Below are 11,137 nucleotides of genomic sequence, written 5' to 3'. Positions count from 1 at the left end.
GCTTCCTGTAGGGACGCTGATGGGCGCTGGCCTGGGGTTTCCTCACATACAACCGCCATGCTTCCTGCAGGGACGCTCGTGGGCACTGGCATGCAGCTTCCTCACATACAACCGCCATGCTTCCTGCAGGGACAGTGGTGGGCGCTGGCCTGGAGCTTCCTCACATACAACTGCCGTGCTTCCTGCAGGGACGCTGGTGGACACTGGCCTGGAGCTTCCCTCATATACAACCGCCATGCTTTCTGCAGGGACGCTGGTGGGTGCTGGCCTGGGGCTTCCTCACATACAACCGCCATGCTTCCTGCAGGAACGCTGGTGAATGCTTGCCTGGGGGTTCCTCACATACAACCGCCATGCTTCCTGCAGGGACCCTGGTGGACCCTGGCCTGGGGCTTCCTCACATACAAACCCCATGCTTCCTGCAGGGACACTGGTGGGCTCTGGCCTGGGTCTTCCTCACATACAAACCCCATGCTTACTGCAGGGACGCTGGTGGGCGCTGGCCTGGGGCTTCCTCACATACAAACCCCATGCTTCCTGCAGGGACGCTGGTGGGCGCTAGCCTGGGGCTTCCTCACCCACAAACACCATGCTTCCTGCAGGGACGCTGGTGGGTGTTGGCCTCGGGGGTTCCTCACCCACAAACACCATGCTTCCTGCAGGGACGCTGGTGGGTGTTGGCCTCGGGGGTTCCTCACCCACAAACACCATGCTTCCTGCAGGGACGCTGGTGGGTGCTGGCCTCGGGGTTCCTCACATACAAACCCCATGCTTCCTACAGGGACGCTGAGCACGCTGGCATGGGGTTTCCTGACATACAAACCCCATGCTTCCTGCAGGGACGCTGGTGGGCGCTGGCCTGAGGCTTCCTCACATACAAACCCCATGCTTCCTGCAGGGACACTGGTGGGTGCTGGCCTGGGGGGTTCCTCACCCACAAACACCATGCTTCCTGCAGGGACGCTGGTGGATGCTGGCCTGGGGCTTCCTCACATACAAACCCCATGCTTCCTGCAGGGACGCTTGTGGGTGCTGGCCTGGACCTTCCTCACACACAACCGCCATGCTTCCTGCAGGGACGCTGGTGGGCGCTGGTCTGGGGCTTCGTCACATACCAACACCATGCTTCCTGCAGGGATGCTGGTGGGTGCTGGCCTGGGATTTCCTCACATACAAACCCCATGCTTCCTGCAGGAACGCTGGTGGATGCTTGCCTGGGGGTTCCTCACATATAAACCCCATGCTTCCTGCAGGGACTCTGGTGGACCCTGGCCTGGGGTTTCCACACATACAAACCCCATGCTTCCTGCCGGGACGCTGGTGGGCGCTGGCCTGGGGCTTCCTCACATACAAACCCCATGCTTCCTGCAGGGACGCTGATGGGCACTGGCCTGGGGCTTCCTCACATACAACCGCCAAGCTTCCTGCAGGGACACTGGTGGGCGCTGGCCTGGGGCTTCCTCACATACAACTGCTGTGCTTCCTGCAGGGACGCTGGTGGACACTGGCCTGGAGCTTCCTCATATGCAAGCGCCATGCTTTCTGTGGGGACGCTGGCCTGGGGCTTCCTCACATACAACCGCCATTCTTCCTGCAGGGACGCTGATGGGCGGTGGCCTGGGGCTTCCTCACATACAACCGCCATGCTTCCTGCAGGGACACTGCTGGGCGCTGGCCTGGAGCTTCCTCACATACAACTGCCGTGCTTCCTGCAGGGACGCTGGTGGACACTGGCCTGTAGCTTCCTCACATACAACCGCCATGCTTCCTGCAGGGACGCTGGTGGGAGCTGGCCTGGGGCTTCCTCACATACTCCATTCTTCCTCCAGGGACGCTGGTGGGCTCTGGCCTGGGGCTTCCACACATACAAACCCCTTGCTTCCTGCAGGGACGCTGGTGGTCTCTGGCCTGGGGCTTCCTCACATACAAACCCCATGCTTCCTGCAGGGACGCTGGTGGGCGCTGGCCTGGGGCTTCCTCACATACAACCGCCATGCTTCCTGCAGGGACACTGGTGGGCGCTGGCCTGGGGCTTCCTCACATACAACCGCCATGCTTCCTGCAGGGACGCTGGTGGACCCTGGCCTGGGGCTTCCTCACATACAAACCCCATGCTTCCTGCAGGGACACTGGTGGGCTCTGGCCTGGGTCTTCCTCACATACAAACCCCATGCTTACTGCAGGGACGCTGGTGGGCGCTGGCCTGGGGCTTCCTCACATACAAACCCCATGCTTCCTGCAGGGACGCTGGTGGGCGCTAGCCTGGGGCTTCCTCACCCACAAACACCATGCTTCCTGCAGGGACGCTGGTGGGTGTTGGCCTCGGGGGTTCCTCACCCACAAACACCATGCTTCCTGCAGGGACGCTGGTGGGTGTTGGCCTCGGGGGTTCCTCACCCACAAACACCATGCTTCCTGCAGGGACGCTGGTGGGTGCTGGCCTCGGGGTTCCTCACATACAAACCCCATGCTTCCTACAGGGACGCTGAGCACGCTGGCATGGGGTTTCCTGACATACAAACCCCATGCTTCCTGCAGGGACGCTGGTGGGCGCTGGCCTGAGGCTTCCTCACATACAAACCCCATGCTTCCTGCAGGGACACTGGTGGGTGCTGGCCTGGGGGGTTCCTCACCCACAAACACCATGCTTCCTGCAGGGACGCTGGTGGATGCTGGCCTGGGGCTTCCTCACATACAAACCCCATGCTTCCTGCAGGGACGCTTGTGGGTGCTGGCCTGGACCTTCCTCACACACAACCGCCATGCTTCCTGCAGGGACGCTGGTGGGCGCTGGTCTGGGGCTTCGTCACATACCAACACCATGCTTCCTGCAGGGATGCTGGTGGGTGCTGGCCTGGGGTTTCCTCACATACAAACCCCATGCTTCCTGCAGGAACGCTGGTGGATGCTTGCCTGGGGGTTCCTCACATACAAACCCCATGCTTCCTGCAGGGACCCTGGTGGACCCTGGCCTGGGGTTTCCACACATACAAACCCCATGCTTCCTGCCGGGACGCTGGTGGGCGCTGGCCTGGGGCTTCCTCACATACAAACCCCATGCTTCCTGCAGGGACGCTGATGGGCACTGGCCTGGGGCTTCCTCACATACAACCGCCAAGCTTCCTGCAGGGACACTGGTGGGCGCTGGCCTGGGGCTTCCTCACATACAACTGCTGTGCTTCCTGCAGGGACGCTGGTGGACACTGGCCTGGAGCTTCCTCATATGCAAGCGCCATGCTTTCTGTGGGCACGCTGGCCTGGGGCTTCCTCACATACAACCGCCATTCTTCCTGCAGGGACGCTGATGGGCGGTGGCCTGGGGCTTCCTCACATACAACCGCCATGCTTCCTGCAGGGACACTGCTGGGCGCTGGCCTGGAGCTTCCTCACATACAACTGCCGTGCTTCCTGCAGGGACGCTGGTGGACACTGGCCTGTAGCTTCCTCACATACAACCGCCATGCTTCCTGCAGGGACGCTGGTGGTCTCTGGCCTGGGGCTTCCTCACATACAAACCCCATGCTTCCTGCAGGGACGCTGGTGGGCGCTGGCCTGGGGCTTCCTCACATACAACCGCCATGCTTCCTGCAGGGACGCTGGTGGGCGCTGGCCTGGGGCTTCCTCACATACAACCGCCATGCTTCCTGCAGGGACACTGGTGGGCGCTGGCCTGGGGCTTCCTCACATACAACCGCCATGCTTCCTGCAGGGACGCTGGTGGGCGCTGGCCTGGGGCTTCCTCACATACAACCGCCATGCTTCCTGCAGGGACGCTGGTGGGCGCTGGCCTGGGGCTTCCTCACATACAACCGCCATGCTTCCTGCAGGGACGCTGGTGGGTGCTGGCCTGGGGCTTCCTCACATACAAACCCCATGCTTCCTGCAGGGACGCTGGTGGGCGCTAGCCTGGGGCTTCCTCACCCACAAACACCATGCTTCCTGCAGGGACGCTGGTGGGTGTTGGCCTCGGGGGTTCCTCACCCACAAACACCATGCTTCCTGCAGGGACGCTGGTGGGTGCTGGCCTCGGGGTTCCTCACATACAAACCCCATGCTTCCTACAGGGACGCTGAGCACGCTGGCATGGGGTTTCCTGACATACAAACCCCATGCTTCCTGCAGGGACGCTGGTGGGCGCTGGCCTGAGGCTTCCTCACATACAAACCCCATGCTTCCTGCAGGGACACTGGTGGGTGCTGGCCTGGGGGGTTCCTCACCCACAAACACCATGCTTCCTGCAGGGACGCTGGTGGATGCTGGCCTGGGGCTTCCTCACATACAAACCCCATGCTTCCTGCAGGGACGCTTGTGGGTGCTGGCCTGGACCTTCCTCACACACAACCGCCATGCTTCCTGCAGGGACGCTGGTGGGCGCTGGTCTGGGGCTTCGTCACATACCAACACCATGCTTCCTGCAGGGATGCTGGTGGGTGCTGGCCTGGGGTTTCCTCACATACAAACCCCATGCTTCCTGCAGGAACGCTGGTGGATGCTTGCCTGGGGGTTCCTCACATACAAACCCCATGCTTCCTGCAGGGACCCTGGTGGACCCTGGCCTGGGGTTTCCACACATACAAACCCCATGCTTCCTGCAGGGACGCTGATGGGCACTGGCCTGGGGCTTCCTCACATACAACCGCCAAGCTTCCTGCAGGGACACTGGTGGGCGCTGGCCTGGAGCTTCCTCACATACAACTGCTGTGCTTCCTGCAGGGACGCTGGTGGACACTGGCCTGGAGCTTCCTCATATGCAAGCGCCATGCTTTCTGTGGGGACGCTGGCCTGGGGCTTCCTCACATTACAACCGCCGTGCTTCCTACAGGGACCCTGGTGGGCACTGGCTTGGGGCTTCCTCACATACAACCGCCACGTTTCCTGCCGGGACACTGGTGGGCGCTGGCCTGGAGCTTCCTCACATACAACCGCCACGTTTCCTGCCGGGAGGCTGGTGGGCGCTGGCCTTGAGCTTCCTCACATACAAAGCCCATGCTTCCTGCAGGGACGCTTGTGGATGCTGGCCTGGGGGTTCCTCACATAGAACTGCTATACTTCCTGCAGGGACGCTGGTGGGCAGTGGCCTGGAGGTTCCTCATATACAACCGCCATGCTTCCTACAGGGACCCTGGTGGGCGCTGGCTTGGGGCTTCCTCACATACAACCGCTATGCTTCCTGCAGGGACGCTGCTGGGCGCTGGCCTGGGGGTTCCTCACATACAAACCCCATGCTTCCTGCAGGGACCCTGGTGGACCCTGGCCTGGGGCTTCCTAACATACAAAGCCCATACTTCCTGCAGCGACGCTGGTGGGTGCTGGCCTGGGGCTTCCTCACATACAAACCCCATGCTTCCTGCAGGGACCCTGGCCTGGGTCTTCCTCACATACAAACCCCATGCTTCTTGCAGGGACGCTGGTGGGCACTGGCCTGGGGCTTCCTCACCCACAAACCCCATGCTTCCTACAGCAACGCTGGTGGGCGCTGGCCTGGGGCTTCCTCACATACAAACCCCATGCTTCCTGCAGGGACGCTGTTGGGTGCTGGCCTTGACTTTCCTCACATACAACAGCCATGCTTCCTGCAGGCAAGCTGGTGGGCGCTGGCCTGGGGCTTCCTCACCCACAAACACCATGCTTCCTGCAGGGACGCTGGTGGGCATTGGCCTGGAGGTTCCTCATATACAACCGCCATGCTTCCTACAGGGATGCTGCTGGGCGCTGGCCTGGGGCTTCCTCACATACAAAGCCCATGCTTCCTGCAGGGACGCTGGTGGGTGTTGGCCTGGGGCTTCCTCACATGCAACCGCCATGCTTCCTGCAGGGACGCTGGTGGATACTGGCCTGGGGGTTCCTCACAAACAAACCCCATGCTTCCTGCAGGGATGCTGGTGGGCGCTGGCCTGGGGCTTCCTCACATACAAACCCCATGCTTCCTACAGGGACGCTGGTGGGCGCTGGCCTGGGGCTTCCTCACATAGAACTGCCATACTTCCTGCAGGGACGCTGGTGGGCACTGGTCTGGGGCTTCCTCACCCCCAAACCCCATGCTTCCTACAGCAACGCTGGTGGACGCTGGCCTGGGGGTTCCTCACATACAAACCCCATGCTTCCTGCAGGGATGCTTGTGGGCCCTGGCCTGGGGCTTCCTCACATACAAACCCCATGCTTCTTGCAGGGACGCTGGTGGGCGCTGGTCTGGGGCTTCCTCACATACAAACACCATGCTTCCTGTAGGGACGCTCGTGGGCACTGGCATGCAGCTTCCTCACATACAACCGCCATGCTTCCTGCAGGGACAGTGGTGGGCGCTGGCCTGGAGCTTCCTCACATACAACTGCTGTGCTTCCTGCAGGGACGCTGGTGGACACTGGCCTGGAGCTTCCCTCATATACAACCGCCATGCTTTCTGCAGGGACGCTGGTGGGTGCTGGCCTGGGGCTTCCTCACATACAACCGCCATGCTTCCTGCAGGAACGCTGGTGAATGCTTGCCTGGGGGTTCCTCACATACAAACCCGATGCTTCCTGCAGGGACCCTGGTGGACCCTGGCCTGGGGCTTCCTCACATACAAACCCCATGCTTCCTGCAGGGACACTGGTGGGCTCTGGCCTGGGGCTTCCTCACATACAAACCCCATGCTTACTGCAGGGACGCTGGTGGGCGCTGGCCTGGGGCTTCCTCACATACAAACACCATGCTTCCTACAGGGACGCTGCTGGGTGCTGGCCTGGTGGGTTCCTCACCCACAAACACCATGCTTCCTGCAAGGACGCTTGTGGGTGCTGGCCTGGGGTTTCCTCACATACAACCGCCATGCTTTCTGCAGGAACGCTGGTGGATGCTTGCCTGGGGGGTTCCTCACATACAAACCCCATGCTTCCTGCAGGGACGCTGAGCACGCTGGCATGGGGTTTCCTCACATACAAACCCCAAGCTTCCTGCAGGGACCCTGGTGGACCCTGGCCTGTGGCGTCCTCACATACAAACCCCATGCTTCCTGCAGGGACGCTGGTGGGCACTGGCCTGTACCTTCCTCAGATACAACCACCATGCTTCCTGCAGGGACGCTGGTGGGCGCTGGCCTGGGGCTTCCTCACATACAAACCCCATGCTTCCTGCAGGGACGCTGGTGGGTGCTGGCCTGGGGGGTTCCTCACCCACAAACACCATGCTTCCTGCAGGGACGCTGGTGGGTGCTGGCCTGGGGGTTCCTCACCCACAAACACCATGCTTCCTGCAGGGACGCTGGTGGATGCTGGCCTGGGGCTTCCTCACATACAAACCCCATGCTTCCTGCAGGGACGCTGGTGGGCGCTGGTCTGGGGCTTCGTCACATACCAACACCATGCTTCCTGCAGGGACGCTGGTGGGTGCTGGCCTGGGGTTTCCTCACATACAACCGCCATGCTTCCTGCAGGAATGCTGGTGGATGCTTGCCTGGGGGTCCCTCACATACAAACCCCATGCTTCCTGCAGGGACGCTGAGCACGCTGGCATGGGGTTTCCTCACATACAAACCCCATGCTTCCTGCAGGGACCCTGGTGGACCCTGGCCTGTGGCGTCCTCACATACAAACCCCATGCTTCCTGCAGGGACGCTGGTGGGCAGTGGCCTGGAGGTTCCTCATATACAACCGCGATGCTTCCTACAGGGACCCTGGTGCGCGCTGGCTTGGGGCTTCCTCACATACAAACCCCATGCTTCCTGCAGGGACGCTGGTGGGTGCTGGCCTGCGGCTTCCTCACATACAACCGCCATGCTTCCTGCAGGAACGCTGGTGGATGCTTGCCTGGGGGTTCCTCACATACAAACCCCATGCTTCTTGCAGGGACGCTGGTGGGCTCTGGCCTGGGGCTTCCACACATACAAACCCCTTGCTTCCTGCAGGGACGCTGGTGGTCTCTGGCCTGGGGCTTCCTCACATACAAACCCCATGCTTCCTGCAGGGACGCTGGTGGGCGCTGGCCTGGGGCTTCCTCACATACAACCGCCATGCTTCCTGCAGGGACGCTGGTGGGCGCTGGCCTGGGGCTTCCTCACATACAACCGCCATGCTTCCTGCAGGGACGCTGGTGGGCGCTGGCCTGGGGCTACCTCACATACAACCGCCATGCTTCCTGCAGGGACGCTGGTGGGCGCTAGCCTGGGGCTTCCTCACATACAAACCCCATGCTTCCTGCAGGGACGCTGGTGGGCGCTAGCCTGGGGCTTCCTCACCCACAAACACCATGCTTCCTGCAGGGACGCTGGTGGGTGTTGGCCTCGGGGGTTCCTCACCCACAAACACCATGCTTCCTGCAGGGACGCTGGTGGGTGCTGGCCTCGGGGTTCCTCACATACAAACCCCATGCTTCCTACAGGGACGCTGAGCACGCTGGCATGCGGTTTCCTGACATACAAACCCCATGCTTCCTGCAGGGACGCTGGTGGGCGCTGGCCTGAGGCTTCCTCACATACAAACCCCATGCTTCCTGCAGGGACACTGGTGGGTGCTGGCCTGGGGGGTTCCTCACCCACAAACACCATGCTTCCTGCAGGGACGCTGGTGGATGCTGGCCTGGGGCTTCCTCACATACAAACCCCATGCTTCCTGCAGGGACGCTTGTGGGTGCTGGCCTGGACCTTCCTCACACACAACCGCCATGCTTCCTGCAGGGACGCTGGTGGGCGCTGGTCTGGGGCTTCGTCACATACCAACACCATGCTTCCTGCAGGGATGCTGGTGGGTGCTGGCCTGGGGTTTCCTCACATACAAACCCCATGCTTCCTGCAGGAACGCTGGTGGATGCTTGCCTGGGGGTTCCTCACATACAAACCCCATGCTTCCTGCAGGGACCCTGGTGGACCCTGGCCTGGGGTTTCCACACATACAAACCCCATGCTTCCTGCCGGGACGCTGGTGGGCGCTGGCCTGGGGCTTCCTCACATACAAACCCCATGCTTCCTGCAGGGACCCTGGTGGACCCTGGCCTGGGGTTTCCACACATACAAACCCCATGCTTCCTGCCGGGACGCTGGTGGGCGCTGGCCTGGGGCTTCCTCACATACAAACCCCATGCTTCCTGCAGGGACGCTGATGGGCGCTGGCCTGGGGCTTCCTCACATACAACCGCCAAGCTTCCTGCAGGGACACTGGTGGGCGCTGGCCTGGAGCTTCCTCACATACAACTGCTGTGCTTCCTGCAGGGACGCTGGTGGACACTGGCCTGGAGCTTCCTCATATGCAAGCGCCATGCTTTCTGTGGGAACGCTGGCCTGGGGCTTCCTCACATACAACCGCCGTGCTTCCTACAGGGACCCTGGTGGGCACTGGCTTGGGGCTTCCTCACATACAACCGCCACGTTTCCTGCCGGGAGGCTGGTGGGCGCTGGCCTTGAGCTTCCTCACATACAAAGCCCATGCTTCCTGCAGGGACGCTTGTGGATGCTGGCCTGGGGGTTCCTCACATAGAACTGCTATACTTCCTGCAGGGACGCTGGTGGGCAGTGGCCTGGAGGTTCCTCATATACAACCGCCATGCTTCCTACAGGGACCCTGGTGGGCGCTGGCTTGGGGCTTCCTCACTTACAACCGCTATGCTTCCTGCAGGGACGCTGCTGGGCGCTGGCCTGGGGGTTCCTCACATACAAACCCCATGCTTCCTGCAGGGACCCTGGTGGACCCTGGCCTGGGGCTTCCTAACATACAAAGCCCATGCTTCCTGCAGCGACGCTGGTGGGTGCTGGCCTGGGGCTTCCTCACATACAAACCCCATGCTTCCTGCAGGGACGCTGGTGGGCATTGGCCTGGAGGTTCCTCATATACAACCGCCATGCTTCCTACAGGGATGCTGCTGGGCGCTGGCCTGGGGCTTCCTCACATACAAAGCCCATGCTTCCTGCAGGGACGCTGGTGGATACTGGCCTGGGGGTTCCTCACAAACAAACCCCATGCTTCCTGCAGGGATGCTGGTGGGCGCTGGCCTGGGGCTTCCTCACATACAACCACCATGCTTCCCGCAGGGAGGCTGGTTGCTGCTGGCCTTCAGCTTACTCACATACAAACCCTATGCTTCCTGCAGGGACGCTGATGGGCGCTGGCCTGGGGCTTCCTCACATACAACCGCCATGCTTCCTGCAGGGACGCTCGTGGGCGCTGGCATGGAGCTTCCTCACATACAACTGCTGTGCTTCCTTCAGGGACGCTGGTGGACACTGGCCTGAAGCTTCCTCATATGCAACCGCCATGCTTTCTGCAGGGACGCTGGGGGGCGGTGGCCTGGGGCTTCGTCACATACAACCGCCATGCTTCCTGCAGGGATGCTGGTGGGTGCAGGCCTGAGGCTTCCTCACATAAAAACCCCATGCTTCCTTCAGGGACGCTGGTGGACACTGGCCTGGAGCTTCCTCATATACAACCGCCATGCTTCCTGCAGGGATGCTGGTGGGCGCTGGCCTGGAGCTTCCTCATATACAACCGCCATGCTTCCTGCAGGGATGCTGGTGGCCGCTGGCCTGGGGCTTCTTCACATACAAACCCCACGCTTCCTGCCGGGACGCTGGTGGGCGCTGGCCTTGAGCTTCCTCACATACGAAGCCCATGCTTCCTGCAGGGACGCTGGTGGGCGCTGGCCTGAGGCTTCCTCCCATACAAGTGCCATGCTTCCTGCAGGGACGCTTGTGGATGCTGGCCTGGGGGTTCCTCACATACAAACCCCATGCTTCCTGCAGGGACCCTGGTGGACCCTGGCCTGGGGCTTCCTCACATACAAACCCCATGCTTCTTGCAGGGACGCTGGTGGGCACTGGTCTGGGGCTTCCTCACCCACAAACCCCATGCTTCCTGCAGGGACGCTGGTGGGCGCTGGCCTGGGGCTTCCTCACATACAAACCCCATGCTTCCTGCAGGGATGCTGGTGGGTGCTGGCCTGGACCTTCCTCACATAAAACAGCCATGCTTCCTGCAGGCACGCTGGTGGGCGCTGGCCTGGGGCTTCCTCACCCACAAACACCATGCTTCCTGCAGGGACGCTGGTGGGCAGTGGCCTGGAGGTTCCTCATATACAACTGCCATGCTTCCTACAGGGACCCTGGTGGGCGCTGGCTTGGGGCTTCCTCACTTACAACCGCTATGCTTCCTGCAGGGACGCTGCTGGGCGCTGG

The 11,137-nt window shown here is 61.7% G+C and overlaps 1 protein-coding gene across 1 annotated transcript in view; it reads left to right on the top strand.

Moving 5' to 3' along the window:
• Positions 1 to 11,137, top strand: part of DAP (death associated protein) — a 102,822-nt gene that overhangs the window by 88,611 nt on the left and 3,074 nt on the right. The window lies entirely within an intron of this gene.

Source organism: Pan troglodytes, chromosome 4 (genome assembly GCF_028858775.2).
Source record: "Pan troglodytes isolate AG18354 chromosome 4, NHGRI_mPanTro3-v2.0_pri, whole genome shotgun sequence".
NCBI lineage: Eukaryota > Metazoa > Chordata > Mammalia > Primates > Hominidae > Pan > Pan troglodytes.
The sequence above is the reverse complement of the archived record's forward strand: the minus strand, read 5'-3'. Positions and strand labels throughout refer to the sequence as shown.